Source organism: Felis catus, chromosome B1 (genome assembly GCF_018350175.1).
Source record: "Felis catus isolate Fca126 chromosome B1, F.catus_Fca126_mat1.0, whole genome shotgun sequence".
Lineage (NCBI taxonomy): Eukaryota > Metazoa > Chordata > Mammalia > Carnivora > Felidae > Felis > Felis catus.
The window spans coordinates 5121546-5141913 of record NC_058371.1 but is presented as its reverse complement, the minus strand read 5'-3'; the positions used below and the strand labels follow the sequence as shown (position 1 = coordinate 5141913).

Below are 20368 nucleotides of genomic sequence, written 5' to 3'. Positions count from 1 at the left end.
CTACAGAGACTGTCTCTGGCTCATATATACAAGACAGTGCCTATCATAAGGCATGGCACGTAGCGGGGCAGATATAGGTCTGCTGAAAATATACAGTCAAATCATTTTTCATAATGAAATAATTGTGTAAGCCTCCAATGACAATCCAATTTTATTTCACTTATGGAAGGTAAGACAAACCAAGATTAAATTCCAACATTGATCTTCATAAAGGCTCCATTAGGACAGGACTGTGCCCTGGAAATAAACATCTTTCTTATCTCTCCTTCAGGAATCGCATGTGTTTATTTCTGTTCGTTCTGTAGGCTTGAAATTGCTTTATATAAGGGATTTGAATTTCCTCTCTCTTTTTTTTTTTATCAAAAGAGATTGTGGATTGTGCAGATACATCCATTTTCACTTTTATACTTGCTTCAGATACATTAGCTCAGTTCATCCTTAACAGCCATAAAGATTGCGCTGAGCGGTCTCTCGTGCGAGGTCTTTAGCACCAAGGATGGATGGCTTAATGTCCGGTGGGGTAATTACTGAAGCAACTGGAAAGGGAAGGAATCAGAAGGTAAAGAGCAGTGTTGGGACTGATTGCTCTAGCAAATATTTGGTAAAATTGCCAGCCTCAGTAAATTCCTTCCCATCCAAGCTTTTGGCTTTGGGATAGAAATCAAAAACAAAACAAAACAAAACAAAAACAATCAAACAAAAACTATAGAACATTGCTGCATGCGGACCGCTCTTTGATGTCCCCAGCCTGGAACTGAAAGAAAATTAAAATTAGAGAAATGTTAGCCAGTTTGTAGACTGTAGGCAGAGAAAATTCTTTAATAGAGCTGTGTTCCAGTTCATCTCGGCTTTCAATCTAAGATATTTAAATGTCCAGCAATTCAGGGCCTGCCAGGATTAGAAAAATCAACTACTTCTCTACATCAAACAACAGAGACACGTATGTCCATCAGCTTCCTTCTCGGTAGCCTCGTGTTGTGAATCCAAATGCAAGCTAGGAGTCCACCGGGCAGTATGGACGTCTGTTCCATTTTCTCCTCCACATCTGTGCTCACGCTTTCCCTGCCCGGCTCTGTGCCCTGGGAATATCGGCCCCCAGAGTGCATCATTGCAACCCCTGTGGAGAAGCCCTGGAATGCAGGGCAAGAGAACAGAGAGGCAGGGGTGTTCATTCCCTCCGCGATGAACTCGGTTTGGTAGTTTCCGCATGCTTCCTTCTGTGCAGCACCCCTCTCCTGCAGGCCCAGAGGAGGAACACGCTTCTGTTATTTTGAGTCCCCAGGTGCTACGTCTCAACCCTGCCCACATCTTCCTCAGTCTCTCAGAATCCCTTCAGGTGCCTTTGTGGAGTTTGCCAGGACTTTCCCATGGGGAGCCCGGCACCCATGAATCCTTACGAATCTCCTGAAGATATGGGCCATTACATCCAGGGCCAGTCACATAAGCTCATACAGACAGATAGCAAGCTAAAATACTGAAATCAAACATATCCTTGTCTCTTGTCATTGCTGTTCCCGCTTTCCTGCCTTTCAAACAGTACTTTGGGGGTGCCTAGCTGGCTTATTAGTTGGTAGAGCATGCGACTTTTGATCCCGAGGGTGTAAGTTCGAGCCCCACACTGGGTGTGCAGGTTACCAAAAAAAAAAAAAATCTTTAAAAACAATTATTTTGTTATTTTTTCGATATCTGTTTTATCTATTAGCTTTATAACTAGCACTCCTTACAGAATTTTGGTAGTCACTGTAGGGATTACGATACACATGAACTTTTTCCAGAATGCTTGGAGTTAACATTTCACTGCTATGCATAAAGTAGGAGGCTTTTCAACACTGGAGGTTTGTGTACACCCTGTTGTGGCCTTTACTGTAGCAATGCAGTACGTGGTTAATCTACATATGTTGTAATCGTCATAAAGCTGTGTTAGAATGTCTGTTTAATAATCATTTGAGGGCGCCTGGGTGGCTCAGTCCGTTAAGCGTCTGACTCTTGACTTCCGCTCAGGTCATGATCTCACAGTTGGTGAGTTCAAGCCTCGCATCGGGCTCTGCGCTGATAGCGTGGAGCGTGCTTGGGATCATCTTTCTCCCTTTGTCCCTCTCTCTCTCTGCCCTTCCCCCATCTCTGTCTCAAAATAAATAAACTTAAATAAATAAATAGATAAAAAAATAGATAATAATTTGTATGCTAGAGAACTTAACGAGAAAAAACACAGTCTTATGCATCTGCCCTTATATTTATATACCCAGTGCTCGTCACTTGTAGCCCATCCAATATTCTTTCCCTTCAGCTAGAACATCCTTTAGAGCTTCTTACATCAAAGGGCTGCTGGCAGTGAATTCTCTGCGTTTTCATTTACTGAATATGCTTTATTTTGCCTTCATTCTGCAATGATATTTTCCATGTAAATAGAATTCTGTGTTGGCAGCTCTTTATTTTGTATTTCTTTCAGGACTTTAAAGTTAGTGTTCTATTGTTTCTGATGAGAAATCAGCACGCATTCAGATTGTTCCCCTCTACATAACATGTTGTTTGTCTCTGGCGGCAGCCATGATTTTCATTTCGTACTTGGCTTTCAGCACTTTGACGGCGAGATGCCTGAGTCAGGTTTTCTTTCTATTTATCGTCCTTGCGGTTGAGTTATCTTTTTGAACTTTAGGGTTTATGTCATTCCCCCGATATGGGTGATAGACATTATTTCTTCCATACTGTCAGCCACTTTCCCATTTTCCTCTCCTCCTGGGGCTCCAACTGTTGTTTTAGACCTTTGGATATTGTCACAGATGTCCTTGACACTCTGTTATGTCTTAAAATCATTGTTCTTTATGTTCTTCAATTTAGGTTTTTCTGATAAGCCATTTTCAAATGTATCAATTCTTCTATGTCTCATTTGCTATTAATTTTTTATTTTAAATTCATTTTTATTCTAGAATTTCGATTGTGTTGTTTCTTATAGTTTTCTTTGTACTGCTGAAAGTTCCTTTTTTATTCATTATGAGTTTCATTCGTTATGTTTTCTTTATATATAACTATGGTAATAAAAACTATTTAAAAATCCTTTTCTGTGTATTCCAATATCTAAACTTTTTGGGGGGTTGTTCTGAGAATAGAGTTTCCTAGTCCTTCCTGTGTTGTATAATTTTGGGTTGTATTCTTCATATTGTGAATGATACATTATACTTTTGCTTATGTCGTGTGTTTCTTATGAGTACTGATATTTTAGCTGGTGCTTACCTTGATTACATTCAAATAGCAAATTCTGGATTATCTGTGTTGCATGGCAGCCGAAATTTCCTTTCAGTTACTTTACCTTTGCAAGAGCACTCATGTATGTATATCTATTAATATATTAGTTATAAATTGCTGCATTACATATTATCCCAGTACTTAGCGGCTAGAAACAACAAACAGTAACTCACATAGTGTGCAGGGCAGGAATCTGAGAGTAACTTCACTGTAGGATTCTGGGTTAGAGTCTCTTAATGGGGCCGCCAACTGGGTCTGTGATAATCCGAGATTCGACTGGGACTAGCACCTACCTCCAGGCTCAATCACAAACTCTTCATGGTTTCTTTCCATAAGGGATACTCATGATGGCAGCTAGCTTTCCACAGAGCTAGTGATCCAAATGAGAGAAAAAACCTGAAAGAAGTTTTGCTTGTTGGTTTGGTTTTGTATCCTAATGTCTGTAATTGTAAACCACCGTATCGGCCACATTCTATTGGTTACCCAGACCATTCTTGGTCCACTCTGGGAGGGGAGCATAAGATGGCTTGAATACCAGGTGTCAGTGACCATTAGGGGACATCTTGGAGGCTAGTTACACTGTCTTGTCTGTCTTCTGTCTTCTAATGTTTCATGTCCCTCCCACTAGAAGACTTGTTCCTTCTCATGACCCTCAGAAGTCTCATCCTGTATAGAATATCAGGTTAAAGTCTGTAACATTTTCACCTAAATCAGGCCTGGTCGGGACATCCCTTGGGTATGGACATCCCAGAGTATAGGGCTTCTCACACTTCTCCTCCTCACGTACCAGACAGGCGGCGGTGATGCAGCCATCGTGTGTGGTGCTCCTGTTCAGGAAGCGGGGACGTGGGATTTCACACAGCTCTTGGTTTCACATTCTTACTTTTCCATTCATTTTCTTCTGTGACTTCGGAAAACGTAGCTTGCCATAGTTCATCCTGACAGCTTCCCTAGGAAGCAGATATTAATACCTCTGTCTGATTTGGGAGGAAAGCGTTCGTACTGGTTAACTGTATGAAGCAGATGTGGTTGTTCATCGCTTTCCAGCCCTGTCTTGCCCTGCTGTTCTGCACGCTGCCCTGTGCCCCGGTTCAGGGGTAGGGCTGCCGCACATCCTGCTTCCGTTGGACTCCTTTGCCGTCAGACGTTCTGTTGACGTCAGCCCATGGGAAACAGTATCAGAAGCACAGGCGGTCGGTGAAGGGAGAGTTCGGGACCTTCTCTTTCCTTCGTTTTCCTCAAGTATTACCTTCACTCTGAATATTCTCCTTCCAGAATTCCACCTGACCTTTGTCCCCAGTGCAACCTTTCAGTCCACTTGACCCCGTGACAGAGGGTAGTAATGTCTTCCCACTGCCGCTGGTCCCCGGCAACCTGACCGGTATGTTATGATTCCCCACCTCTGAAAATGGCCTCTGTATTAATTTTCTTTAAAATCCTCATTTGGGATTTGTTGTGTCTCTGAAAAGGATCTCGAATGATAAGCTTTTCCTTTTCTTTTAAACAGTATCCTAGTATAACATGTAGAATATAAATTATACGTGTATATGGTATATGAAACATGCATTATGTATACATATATCATACTAAATATATGATATATAATATATAAGTATATATCTGTAAATTATATATAAACACATATACATATATTTATCCATACAGATGCAAAAATGTGTGTCTATGTGTATATACACTCACATACCTACATATGTAAAGAGGGAGGCTTCCAGTAAAGGAGAATTAAACATACAGAACGTACCTTATTGTGAAAGTGTTTCGAGCCTTCAGAAACAGTGATGGGCAGCTCCCTAGCAGGCTGTGATAGAAGCTGCTTCGTTAGCCATTGAGCAGAGCCACTAATGTATCAGTAATTATTTCCTCATATTGCGTCGTTTTCTGACGTTTAAATGTCAATGGGTGTCCGTCCCGTCTAGGCATAGACAGATATTTTTAAAGGCCAACTCTAAAAGATGAAAGAATGATCACAGATGCCTCACGTGAGACCATGAGCTCCTGTGTGCTCTGATAAGAAAAGAAAGACTTCTCTTTTAAGGACGAAGCCTCCTTCCACCGCTCCCCTATGATGCTCAGAGTTCTAGCGACATTCTGATGAACCTGATGCCACAAACAGCCATTTGCGTGCTATTTTTTCCCCTAGCAGCTGGTGGGTGGAATTTTGATGAGCTAGCTCAGGTAGGTTGTTCAGAAGACCAAAACACATCCCTTAAGCTGCAGGAGTGACAGCTGCCACCGACTTCTGCTAGGCTTCCTCTTGGCCACCTGAAGTCAGTGATAAAGGAGAGCAGCGTAGGAGAATTTTCATTACGAGCTGGCCGTTCCATCAGGAGGGGTGTGTCTCACACTCGTCCTATTTCTTAATAGGTTCTAGTTATGAATCAGGCTGTGTTCACTGAGCAATTCCTTAATCTCCTTCAGCCTCGTTTTATTCTCTGTAACCTGATCGGTTGAGAAGCATGACAAATCAAAGACAATTCATAAAAGGAAAATTTCAACCTCCTTGCTTCATGCACATTCTTTGAAGTAATAATTCCTATTTGTCAGCGTGGTAATATAAGGACTGAATGAGATGACAAATATAATAGGGCTAAGTATGTAGTAGATACTGAATAGTGAGTATACATGTTGCAATTTAATGGATGAATAAAGCCATAATATACTGAGCCCTAGGCTACGAGCTGGAGAGAAAAACTGATGTGTGTGTGTGTGTATACATATATATGTAAATAACTGATTATAGATCGATCTGGAGAAATATGCACACACATATAATGCACATATGTACAAAATTATGTATGTGTGTGTATATATATATATATATATATATATATATATGCAAATATTAAATAAGAGTTTTCCTATTTCTTATGGTATTGAGCCTAAGATCCCAGGCTAAAAACAATAAGAACTTAAAACACTCATTTTCTAAGGAAAAACATTCAAGCTACCAAACAGTCCCCTGGAGTAAGAGCTGAGAGGTAGTGGAAATGGTCTCCATTTCTATCTCCTCCCCAATATATACAGCAATGAAAACAGAGCCGTGAGGGACTGCCGTGTGACCTGGTAGGTTACTCCCTGTCCTTTGCAAAAGACACGCTCAACCATGTAACCTTAAGAGACCACAAAGAATCCTCAGTCAGGATTGGACACACGTGCAAGGGGTGGCTGGAATCTTATGCAGCTTGTCACGCAGATGATGTTCACATTCCCAACCTGGCGCTTCTCCCGTGGGTAACAAGGATTAAGGAGGTTTTGAGACAGCCAGGCTTAATCTCCGGAGGAATGAGTGGGTGTGTGCACAAGGGACAGGTGCCCACTCTGGTACACAGATGTCAGAAGACATAAGGTTGCCAGCGATGCCTACAAAGAGGCTTGGCAAGCTGATGAGATGCCCCTGCACATCTATTGGAAAGGCCAGAATAAAGAACACAGACAACATCAAATACTGGTGAGACTGCAGAGCAGCAGGAGCTCTCCCTCATTGCTGGCAAGAATGCAAAACACTCCAGCCACTTTGGAAGACACTTGGGTGGTTTTTCACAAAAATACAAATATTCTTACTCTATGATAAAGTAATCATACTTCTTGGTATTTACCTAAAGGAATTGAAAATTCATGTCCACACAAAAACCTGTACGTGGATGTTTATAGCAGCTTTATTCATAATTTCCTAAAGCTGGAAACCACCAGTAAGTAGTGAATGGATAGACAAGCTTTATTATATCCGGATGATGGCATATATTCAACACTAAAAAGTAATGAGCTACCAAGCCATGAAAAGACATAGGGGAACTTTAAATGCATATACTAAGTGGAAGAAGTCAATCTGAAAAGGCTACATTCTATATGGTTCCAACTGTATGACGTTCTGGAAAAGGCGAAACCGTGGAGACAATGAAAAGATCAATAGTCTCCAGAGGCTGTGGATGGTGGGTGGGGGGTTGGAGTGGGGCAGAACACAGTGGATTTTTAGGGCAGTGAAACTATTTGTGACATCATAATGATGGATGCAGGTTGTTATCCATTCACCTAACCCATAGAATATAAAACACCAAGAGTGAATGCTAATGTAAACTTGAACTCTGGGTGACAGTGATGTGTCCACGTACATTCATTATTATAACAAATGCATCATCCCAGAGGGGACGTTGTTGATGGAGAAAGCTATGCATGGTGGGGAGCAGGGAATATATGGGAAATCTTTGCAGCATCTCGTTAATTTTGCCATTAACTTCAGTTCCTCTAAAATAATAGTCTTTAAAAGTAAAAAAAAAAATCCTTGATATAGTAGGTGTGGGATAAGGATTGGGACAGCCACCATATCTGTTCTGCTGCCCCCCCCCCCCGGGAATGGAAGAAGACAGTTGAGTCAGAGGCTTCATTGTAAGTATGGACGTGCAAGATGAGGCATACAGTGTAGGGCTCTCTAGGAAGTCCTAGGACAAGTAGAATTACATAGGAGTTGGGATACATGTGATCAGAATATTTATTGCTGAGGGAATCAACTGGGATGAGGCTATCTCTGAGAGGTTGCTCTGTGACTCACCCTAATGGGGTAAGTGTGAACTGAATATTACCCCAACAAAACTACATCTACCTTCTAGCTACTCATTTCATGTTGGACCTGTTACATGTTTTATGAGTGAGTATCTAGGGCTCTATAAAAATTTAAAAAAATTTAATGTTTATTTATTTTTGACAGAGAGAGAGACAGAGCATGAGTGGGGAGGGGCAGAGAGAGAGAGAGGGAGACACAGAATCTGAAGCAGGCTCCAGGCTCTGAGCTGTCAGCACAGAGTCTGACGCAGGGCTTGAACCCACCAACTGCGAGATCATGACCTGAGCCGAAGTTGGACGCTCAACCGACTGAACCACCCAGGCGCCCCTGTAAAAAATTTTTAAAACAATGCATCCTTTAATAGAGCCAGGATCTGAACCCAAATATAATTCTCAACCATTACCCCAAACTGGGCCCCACAATAGGGGGTAGTTTATGACTGAAAAAATACCAAGCACAAAATCTAGTTAAAAAAAAATAAAAGTAGGCTTGGCACCTATGTCTCTCTCTAATAATTGAAGATGATGGCTACATTTATATCTGTGTTATTCATTGCTGGTTATTCTGTCATCCTGCTGAAGGACTTGGGCACATGGTTTTTTATAGTAGGTGCTGGCTAAATCTCAGCACTGTGCTTGCAATGATTTCCCACTGTCCCTGGGATTTATTTGATAATAAAAGGGGGGTAATCAGGTGAGCAAAGAACTTTCCCCAGGATCCTAAACGTGAGATTCCAAGAAACCAAGCACAATTTAAATAATTGAATAAGAAATCTCTGTGGACTGGATTTTCTCCCCAGAAAACTAACACATTCAATTCCTATTTAGAGAATTGAAATGTTGAAGAAACTACGTTTCTTATTTTACGGTTAAATTCAGACACCAGTAAACGAAGCTAAGGTGTAAAGTGTTTCCCTGTTATGTACATCCAAGGGGGAAACGGATGCAACAATTTTAAGTAGTTATTTTGTGTCCAGCACAGTGATAGGCAGTTCACATATTATTATGTGATACCTCCAAAACTCTTTGAGATGAATATTATTTTCATTTTGTGGATCAGAGAACTGAGAATCAAAGAGTGTCCGCTGTCACGCTGCTAGACGTGAATATTATGACATTTTGTAAAACTTTCTGTGATAAATTAGTCGACGTTTCTGAAAACCAGGAAGAAAGTATTTAATCAGATTTTTGAACTGTGTTGGATAATTCCCAGTTTTATGTATCAAGGTGAGAGAATGAGTCATCTGAGACTTCTGCTCAGAAATCTGTATTACGATTTGAGTCACATGGAATACAACCCCAAATATCGTTAATTGTTCATCTTTTGATTTCAGTTTAGTTCAACAAACACACTGAACGTCAAGTATGTATTTTCATCCATTTGTTATCTGTTAACAACTCTTAGTGAGTACCTACTATATGCAATAATGTGTTATGCAATAATGGAGATTCAGTAATGAATGTCATTCTCATTATTGAAAACTGACAAGTAGCTAATATGTGTATAAAGTAGTACATGTAAAATGGTAAGCAAGAGAGCTAGGAGAGGGAAATGCATGGGAACAATATAAAACAAAAAAAATAGGAAAAGGATATCAACAAGGAATTTGCAGAGTTTGAAATTCAAAAACATGAAAACATATTAATGAAACTCAAAATTATTTGCTTTCAGATAAAAAAAATACAACAAAAGTACTATATCATACTGTGCCTATTCAACTGGCAAAAACCCACAAAGCTTGACAACATCGAGTGTTGGAGAGGATTTGGGAAGGCTGAGCCCTCCGTGTGACTGTTGGGAGTGTAGAGGCCACCTTTCTGCCACGTTTATTAAATGATCTGTTCTTAGATCTAAGTCCCCAAAAATTCTCACAGAAGTCTGCAAGAGACACCTCCACAGTGCCCATTGGCAAGGGGATAGTGCAATTGTCACCAGGAGGATGGGGAACAGACTCCCATCTCCCGTTCTCATGAATGTAGGAGTTATGACAGTTGATCTTGTGGGTCAACTTCACTGGGCCATAGGGTGTCCACACTAAACATTATTTGTGTGTCTGAGGATATATTTGGGTGAGATTAGCATTTGAATGGGTGGGCGCAGTAAAGCACCCTCCCCAGTGTGGGTCAGTGTCATCCCATCCTTTGAGGGCCTGAATAGAACAAAATGTGGAGGAAGGAGGAATTCTCCCTTTATTCTTCCTGTCAGGTTGCTTGAGCTGCGATGTGGATCTTCTCAATGCTCTCAATGCTTCTCAATGCTTCTGAATCTCTCTCAGGCCTTCAGATCCTGACTATAATCTCTATCTTCAGCTCCCCTGATTCTCAGGCTTTTGACTTTGGATGGAGTTCAACCACTGACTCTCTTGGGTGTCTACCTTGGAGACAACTAATCATGGAATGAATCATAACTACATGACCAAATTCCTTATAATGAATCACTGTACACACACACACACACACACACACACACACACACACACACACCTACCTTCTATTGGTTCTATTTCTGTAGAGAATCCTGACTAATACAGTGGTCTATAATGAGAGAGAAAAGAACTATGATAGAGAATGTGACAAAAAGCAATAAATAAATGACATAGAAAGGGGCCTGGCATGGATAAATACTAATGTACTGTGAACTGAGTAAGATTTATTCCCACCTTAGTATATGAGATCAAAGAGAAAAAAAGGAAAAAAAAATTCTGTCCCATTGAATCCAACTAAAACTAATTTTAACATGGTTTCAATTGCAATATTGACCAAGACTCTAAAGTACCTAAGGATAAACACACATACATGTATTAATATAATATATAGGTATGTGTTTACATATGCATATGTGTGCTTTCTATTGATTGCCACTTAAATAAGAGCAGAGAAAAGAGGAGATGTTCTTTATTTTTTTGTTATGAAAGGATTCAGTTCAGAAAACCCAGTAATGGAAATTCTTAATTACTTCATTGAACCTGTATGTTCATTGTTACTGCCAACACAGATGTCAATGCGGGTTTTTACATTTTTTCTTTGGTTGTCTCAACAATTAGATCTTAAAATTCAAGTTAGAAACCAAAGGATCAATGATACTAAAGATATATTAGAAGAAAAATATGGTTGAAAACTTACTCTACCAGATACTAGGACTTCAGACTCTGAGACTCCTTGCTGAGAAAGACAAGCTGACTAGTGAAACAGAAAGGGAAGCCCAGGAATAAACTCATACATACTAGGAAACAGAGGTGGGTTTTTAAATCAATGTGGAGGGGATGGTCCAATCAGGCAATGGTTTTGGACAATGGATTATCTATGTGGATATATATAAGTGAAGTATCATATGGTATATTGGTGAAGAATGCAGACTTTACATGGATTCAAAACCCACTCCTGTCTATGATATGCCATTTGCAGGAAGTTATTTTACCTTAGTATCCTTATCTGTAAAATGGACTTAAGGACTGTCTGACTCGTAGGGTTAGGGGGATTCAATGCCATCACATTAAAAGTGCATATAGTACACAACAGATATTTGTTAGCTACTGTACTCACTATAAATCCGATTGATAGCCTGCATAATTAGTATTATTTTCCTCCTAGTTAATTAATTCATATGTCCATCCAAAATGATTTATTGGACAACTACCATGTACCAGGTACTGTTTTGAGTAGTGGACATAAGAGAATGTAGGAAGCAGATGTAAATCCTGCCTGCATAGAACCCCCAGTCTTGGGGAAAGAGATTAATTTTACTCTCAATTGCCACCTCTTTGTCTTTTTGTGGAAAAGCCACTAAAAATGGGGCATTCACTCCATGCCATTTCCTCTTGCACATCTTATCTAAAATATACATACAGTTTTCAGCTTCCAACATCCTCAGATTTATGTTGTTGTTGCTTAGGTACAATATTTAGAGCAGTCATTTTCAGGAGAAACTCTTTATTAGGGTCTCTTTGTCCAGAGCAGAAGTAAAAATTTTACCCCTTAATATCTAATGCTATTGATTGCAGATATTTTCATTTGTGCAAGGAGCATGGTTATTTTTTTTCCAAAAACTTTAAAACACTTATTTTCCTGTTCATATTTTTCACTTCTTCTTTGATTTTAAAACATATAAGAACTGACACTTATTCCCATTCTGGTACAGAGTGTGTGTGTGTGTGTGTGTGTGTGTGTGTGTGTGTGCGCGCACACATGTGTGAAGTTTATTTGTTGCAATCTCTGAATCCAGGATTGTAGGTATATTCTAGAGGGAGGATTTACACTTGCTTCTGTGAGGCACCACTTAAAATATTCATAGCCTATGGTTTTCCTTCTATACTGGTAGTATGCTTTATACCTGCAAATCCATACAGGATTCTCCTGTGAGTACAGATTCTCTCACCAAAAAATTATAGCTTTACAAGTAACCAAGGTCAAAATGCATTTTTTTCTGCTTTCTTCTGTGTGTTAGCTTCAAACTTCCATTGGCTAACTTATACACTCCCAACCATATAGAGAGTCTTTAATTAGAATTACCATATTCACAGAGCATGGACTTTGCCTTTGAGGTCCTTCCAACCCACTCAGTTTTCAAAGGAATACCTGGTGATCACTGGACACATCAGTACTCCCAGGACAATTAAACAATGCATACAAAATAAACCAAAAACCCAGCACATAGTTACATCTACCTCCTCTACATTTCTGCTTTATTTTTAGTCACTCAATTTTGACCAACTTAGTAATGCAACGTAAAATACAATATTTATACAAGAAATGTAAATTTTCTAGCAGATTTCAATAGAAATATTGTTTGAGATAACAATATCTGGAAATTTAAGTGTTGTTCATTTCAAATGCCTTAGTTCTCATTGAAGTTATAATCCTATTCAAATGTAATATTTTAATATTATTTAAGAATGACTAATGTAAAAATCCAAAGTTATTCAGTACCTCTTTTACAATCGCAACCTATAAAATGAATTGAGAATATATTAATTCCGATCACTGACTTTCATCCCATATGTTATTTTTGTCCAATGATTTGCTTCTCTCTTATTTTTCCCATCCCCGTATATTAGATAACCATCCTTTCTCTACTCAATATTTCTTTGTCTTTTTCCACTTATTACTTTAAAAGTTTATCTAACAGAAATATGTTGGCAATGATCTATTTTCTGAATCACCTTTACTTCTGTCTTTATTTGGACTCTTACACATTATAGAATTCTTATTTAGATATAACTCTTATTTCATACATTCCATAATTGTGTGATGTTGAGAAGGCTGCTGTCAGCCTAATTTTTAAAAACCTTTTGACTTTATTTTTTAGAGACATTTTCAGGTAACAGCAAAACTGAGAGAAAAGTCCAGAGATTTCCCATAGATTCCCTGCCCCTACATAGGCACAGCCTCTCCCATTATCAACATCCCTACCGGAGTGGGACATGTGTTACAATCAATGAACACACAGTGACACATCATTATCACTCAGAGTCCATACTATGTATCAAGGTCACTCTTGGTGTGGTACGTTGTATGAGTTTGAACAAATGTATAATGATGTGTTTCATCATTATGGTGTCAGAGTATTTTACAGCCCCTAAATCTTCTGTTCTCCACTTATTTATCCCTCTCTCCCCTTTAATTTCTGCCAGCCATGGATTTTCTTTTGAACTTTCTCCATACTTTTGCCTGTTTCCAGAATATCATGTAGTTGGAATTACAAATTTGTACCCATTTTAGTTTGGCTTCTCTCATTGAGTAATATGCATTTACGGTACCCTCATGTTTTTTCATGGTTTAATACCTATTTCTTTTTAGTTTATTTACCCATTCACTTGCTGAAGTCAATTTTGGTGGCTTCCAAGTTTTGGCAATTATGATTAAAACTGCTATAAATATCCATGCACAGAGAGTTTTGTGGACATAAGGTTTCCATTCCTTTGGATAAAAACCAAGGAGGGCACTTGGTAGGATTTCATTTTCTAAGAAACTACCAAACTATCTTCAAAGTGACTGTGCCATTTTGTATTCTACCAGTAATGAATGAGGTCTTATTGCCACAAGTCTTCATCTGTGTTTGCTGTTGCCAGTGTTGTAGATTTTGGCCAGTATAATAAGCATGAGCATGTAATGGTATTTCGTTGTTTTAATTTTCATCCCCCTGATGGTGTATGTTGTGTATATTATTATTATTATTACATAGTTGACATCCAATGTTACATCAGTTTTGGGTATACAACATAGTGATTTGACAATTCTATACATTACCCAGTGTTCACCATGAAAGTGTACTTACCATCTGTCACTATACACTGTTATTACAACATTATTGACTACATTCCCTATGCTGTCCTTCTCCTCCCTGTGACTTATTTTATAAATGAAAGTTTTGCCTCTTCATCCTTTCACCTATTTTGCCCACCCCATTAGCTCCCTCCTCTCTGACTCCTACCAGCTTTTCCTCTGTTTCTTATTTGCCATCTATATGTCTTCTTTAGTAAGGTATTGTTAAGATTTTTGTCCTATTTTGGGGCGCCTGGGTGGCGCAGTCGGTTAAGCGTCCGACTTCAGCCAGGTCACGATCTCGCGGTCCGTGAGTTCGAGCCCCGCGTCGGGCTCTGGGCTGATGGCTCGGAGCCTGGAGCCTGTTTCCGATTCTGTGTCTCCCTCTCTCTCTGCCCCTCCCCCGTTCATGCTCTGTCTCTCTCTGTCCCAAAAATAAATAAACGTTGAAAAAAAATTAAAAAAAAAGATTTTTGTCCTATTTTAAAAATTATTTTGTTATTGAGTTTTAGGAATTTCTTATTTATTTTTGATAGAGTTTTTTTTTATCAGATATGTCTTTTGCAAATAATATATTCCAGTTTCTGGCTTGTCTTCTCATTTCCTTCACGTTGTCTTTTTTCAGACTATTAAGTTTTTCTTTAAATAAAATTGAACTTATCAATTATTCCTTTCATGGGTAATGTCTTTGGTATTATATCTAAGAACTCATTGCTATATGCAGGGTTATCTCTAGGTTTTCTCCTATATTATCTTTTTGTAATTTTATACTTTTGCATTTTACAGTAAACACTTTGATTAATTTTGAATTAATTTCTGTGAAGAGTGTTAAGGTCTGTGTCTACATTCTTTCTTTTTACTCTTTCTTTCTTTCTTTCTTTCTTTCTTTCTTTCTTTCTTTCTTTCTTTCTTTCTTTCTTTCTTTCCTTTGCATGTGGATATGCAGTCGTTATAGCATCATTTGTTGGAAACAGAGCATCTTTGCTTATATGTATTGCCTTTGCTCCTTTGTCAAAGTCAAATGATTATATTTATCGGGGTCTATTTCTGAGCTTTTATGGTGTTCCTTTCATCTATTTGTTTATTCTTTCACCAATTACACACTACCTTGACTACTGTGGCTTTATAGTAAGTCTTAAAGTCAGGTACAGGTAGTCATCCAAATTTCTTTTTCTCCTTTAATATTTTGTTGGCTTTCCTGAGTATTTTGCCTCTCTTTGTAAACTTTAGAATCTGTTTGTCAGTATCCACAAAATGATTTTCTGGGACTTTTACTGGGATTTCATTTAATCTCTAGATCAATTTAGAAAGAACTGACATCTTAACATATTGAGTTCTTTTATCCGAGAACATGAACTTCATTTATTTAGTTTTTATTGATTTTGTTCATTAAAGTTTTCCTCATATAGAGCTTATACAAATTTTGTTAGGTTTATAACTAAGTATTTCAGGGTTTTGGTGCTAATGTAAATGGTATTGAATTTCTGATTTTGAATTCCACTTATTCATTGCTGGTTTTGGAATGACATTAACTTTTCTATATTAATCTTGTATCCTCCAACCTTGCTATAATTGTTTATTATTTCCAGACACTTTTTATTGTTGTTGATTCTTTCTGCATACATGATCATGTGATCAGCAAATAAAGTTTTATTTCTTCCTTCCCACTCTGTACCACTTAAATTTTTTTGTCTTATCTTACTGCATTAGCTGGTTCTTCCAATGTCATGTTGAAAAAGAATGGTGAGAGGAAACACCCTTACCTGTGCCTCATTTCAGAGGTAAAGGTTTCTTCCCATCAAGTATTATGTTAGCTGTCAGTTTTTATAAATTTTCTTCATCAAATTGAAGAATTTTTCCTCTGAGTGTGAAAAATATTTAAATAAGGAGGTCATTATACTGGGATGGCCCTATTGCCTATGGAAACAAACCAAAATATAAATCAGGCCACCTCACTAGAATATGAGAAGTGAACCATAAGAGCAACCAATCATAAACAGCCAGCAAGGCTTTGCCGAATAAGGTACCTGTTTAGAGTATAAACAATCAAAACTAGTTATTGTTATCATGATTATGATTATGATTATTTGCTTTACTTCAGTGTGTTGTCTCTAGTGCCTTGTCTCCGGCTCCTGTCACTGGATCACCCCTAACCACATTTGCTTTTGCATTATTCAGTTTGAATCAACGTATTCTCAATAAATCCTTGGAAAAAAAAATTGAGTATGCCTCAGTTTACCTTCTAATGTTAGCTTACAAAGATTTTTTAATAAGAGTAGGTTTCAGATTTCGTCAAATACCTTTCCTGTATCAATTGATATGATCATGTGACTTTTCTATTCCTATTTACATGATGGATTACATTAATTGATTTTAGAATATTGAAACAGGCTTGCATACCTTGGATAAATTCCACCTAGTTGTAGTGTATAATTCTTTTTATACATTGCTGGATTTAATTTGCTAACGTTTTAAACAGTATTTTTGCATCCATATTTATAAGAGATATTAGTATTTAGTTTTCATTTCTTATAATGGCTTTTCCTGGTTTTGGTATCAGGCTAATGCTGGCCTCATAGAATGAGTCAGGGAATATTTCCTCTGTGGCCTTTCTCTGAAAGAGATTGTATAAAATTGGTATAATTTCTATCCTAAAATTGGTATAATTTCTATCCTAAATGTTTGGTAGAATTCATCAATGAACCCATCTGGGCATGGTTCTTTCTATTGCAGAAAGTGATTAATTGTTGATTCATAATTATTTACTTGGGCCTATTTAGATTGCATATTTCTTCTTGTGTTAGTTATGGCAAATTGTATCTTTCAAGGATTTGCCCCATTTTATCTGGGCTATGAACTTCATGGAAATAGAGTTGTTTGTAGTATTCTTTTATTATCTCTTCAACATTTATTTATTTTTGGGACAGAGAGAGACAGAGCATGAATGGGGGAGGGGCAGAGAGAGAGGGAGACACAGAATCGGAAACAGGCTCCAGGCTCCGAGCCATCAGCCCAGAGCCCGATGTGGGGCTCGAACTCCCGGACCGCGAGATCGTGACCTGGCTGCAGTCGGACGCTTAACCGACTGCGCCACCCAGGCGCCCCAATTATCTCTTAAATGTCATAGCATTTATAGTGATGCCCCTTATCGCATTTCCAGTGTTAGTAATTTGTGTCCCATGTTAGTTTTCCTCAAGTAATCTGATTAGTGACTTGCCAATTTTATTGATCTTTTCGAAGAACCAGCTTTTGGTTTCATTAGTTTGTCTATTGAGTTTGCGTTTTCAGTTCTATTTATTTCTGCTCTCCTTTTTAGTATTTCTTTTTTCTTTCTTTGGCTTTAATTTGCTTTTGGTTTTGTTTTTTGATTTTTGTTTTCTATTTTGTTTTTTTTTGTTTTTTTTTTTAGTTTCTTAAGGTGGAAACTTATATTATTGATATCAGATCTTCTTTTCTATTACAGGTTTCCCTTTCTATCCTAAACTAGAGAATCCCCATGGAATCTGTAGTGAGCCCAAACGACATAAAGTGAAGAAGCAGTTACCACTAATTTCCATGGAAAAATTTTTGAGTGTTCCCAGGTCCCCAAAATAACCTCTCTTGGACTCTTCTGATACTTAATGGTTGCACAAAATAAATTGAGGTGAAACACAGATTCTCACAGACACAGTTCAAAGCTATGGCCGCTTGATGCTGAGAGAGCGAGTGTATTTCCCAGGGAAGGGGTTTCACGGTGCCACTCTGTCTGCTCATGGTACGTGCCACCCCTGTAACAGCTCACGGAAAAACAAATACTGAGCGCTATTTTCAGTTCTCATCTTTTTTTTTTTTATAACAGCAAAATCCTCTTTGAAACTCTCAGTTAGCAAACACAGGTACTAATACAGTCTTTTGCAAAAGAGAAGCAGCAAACACAGACTTTCAAAAAAGTAGAGGATGCCTGCAAATGGAAACGAAGCTGTACATTTCTCTCTAAGCACTGCTTTTGCTATACCCCACAGATTTTAACGTACGTATTTCATTTTTATTTATTGAAAGTGAAAATGTTAACTTTCACTGGACATTTCTTCTACTGCCGTTTGTTATTTCTAAGTTTGTTGTCTCAGTCTCCATGTATTTTGGAGGCTTTCCGGTTACTTTTCTGTCATTTATTCCTAGTTAAATTCCATCGTGTTCTGAGAACAGTTGTATAACTTCTATGTTTTCTGATTTGGTGAGATGTGTTTATTGCCCCTAAAGTGGCCTGTCTTGATGAATGTTCCATGTGAGCTTGAGAAGAATATGTACTCTACTGTTTTTGAGTGAAGTTGTCTACAGGTGCCTATTATATCAAGCTGATTGATGACTTCTTCAAGTTCAACTGTGTCCTTACTGATTTTCTGCCTACTGGATCTGTCAATTTCTGATAGATGGGTGTTGAAGTCTCCAACTATGATAACAGATTGATTTATTTCTCTGCAATCGTATTAGTTTTGCCTCACATAGTTCACTGTTCTCTTATTAGGCACCTATGTGGGAAGCATTGCTATATCTTCTTGGAGATTAACCCCTTATCTTTATGTAATGCCCTTAGTCATCTCTGGTAATTTTTTTTTCAGCTGTGAAGTTTGCTCTGTCTGAAATTAATATAGCTACTCTTGCTTTGTTTTAATATTATTCTGCTGTATGTTTCCACTTCATTTTTTAAGTTTGTATGTCTTCACACTTAGAGAGTATTTCTTGTAGACAACACATTTTTAGTCTTGTCTTGTAAGCTACCCTGGCAGTCTTAATCTTTAATTTTGTGCACTCAGGCCATTGATATTCAAAGTGATTATTGTCGTAATTGTATTGATACCTATCATATTCGTTACTGTTTTCTGTTTATTGTAGTTATTTATTTTCTTGTCTTCTCCTTTGCTGCCTTTTGTGGTTTTTGTGAAGCATTTGTATGATTCCATTTTTGTCATCTTTCTTAGTATATTGGTCATACCTCTTTTTTTAAAAAAAATAGTGGTTTCATTCAAGGTTACAATACATGTTTGCAGCTAGTCCAAGTCAGCTTTCAAATAACACTGTTCCACTGAACAGGTAGTGTATCGTATATTAACAAAATAATCCAAATTCCTCCCTTCTGTGTTTATTATCATTGCTGTTATTTATATTATATGTAAGCTTATATAAGCGTACATATACATACACATATGTGATATATACATACCCCAGCATACATAAAAGAATAAATCGTTGGTATTATTTTGAATAAACTGTTACCTGTCAGATCAATTAAAAATAAGAGAGATAAAAGTTTTTATTTTAACTTCACTTATTCCTACTTTAATGCTCTGCCTTTCTTTATGTGAACTCAAATTTCTGACTTATGTTATTTTCCTTCTCTCTAAAGAACTTTTGACATTTCTTGTAAGTCAAGTCTTTGGCATGAAATTCCTTATATTTATGGTTATATTTGTCTGATAAACGTCTTAATTCTCCTTCGCTTTTGAAGGATAATTTTACAGTGTACAAAATTCTCGGTTGGTGTTTTTATGACAATATTTAAAATACTATGCCCCAGTTTCTTCTTGCTTGTATGGTTTCTGAGAAGATAGATTCTTATCTTTGTTCTTACGTAGGAAAGGTTTTTTTTTTTTTATTTCTGGCTTCCAGGATTTTTTTTCTTATCTTTGATTTTTCTGAAGATGATATGCTTAGGTGACTTTTTCTTTTTTCTTTTTCTTTCTTTTTTTTTTTTTTTTTTTTTTTTTGCCTTTATTCTGCTTGGTGTTCTCTAAGCTTAGTGCATCTGTGGTTTGGCATCTGACATTAATTTGAAGAAATTCTCAGTCACTAGTGTTTAGTGTACTTCTTCTGTTTCTTTCTTTCTTTCCTCTTCTAATATTCCCTTTATATACGTGTTACACCTTTTATAGTTGTCCCACAGTCCTTGGATACTCTTGTTTCGTTTTTCCAGTATTTTTTCTTTACTTTTTCAGTTTTAGAAGTTGCTGTTGAGATATCCTCAAGCTCAGAGATTCTTTCTCGGTCATGTCCAGTTTACTCAGAAGTCCAATCAAAGGCATGCTTCATTCCTGTTACTGTTTTTAAGATCTGGCATTTATTTTGGGTTCTTTCTTACGATTTTCATCTCTCTGCTACTGTTGCCTATCTGTTCTTGAAATATGGTATACTTCATGCATTATAACCTTTAGCATACTACTCATGGCTGTTTAAATTCCTGTTCTGATAATTGTAACATTCCTGTCCTTTCTGGATCTGATGCCCTCCCTGTCTGTTCAAATTGTGGTTT

General features: G+C 37.7%; 2 long non-coding RNA genes across 2 annotated transcripts in view; one reads left to right on the top strand and one right to left on the bottom strand.

The window, feature by feature from the left end:
- The window catches only part of LOC123384726, a 41461-nt gene extending 23716 nt beyond the window's left edge, over positions 1–17745 (top strand). Inside the window, exon 3 of the long non-coding RNA XR_006596206.1 lies at positions 17546–17745. This is a non-coding gene — a long non-coding RNA (uncharacterized LOC123384726). The remainder of the gene's footprint in view (positions 1–17545) is intronic.
- LOC123384727 lies at positions 128–5487 on the bottom strand. The gene is made up of 2 exons (XR_006596207.1): positions 5006–5487; positions 128–536 (listed from the first exon to the last, which is right to left on the bottom strand). It is a non-coding gene; the product is annotated as an uncharacterized LOC123384727 (long non-coding RNA).
- Positions 17746–20368: the final 2623 nt, after the last annotated feature.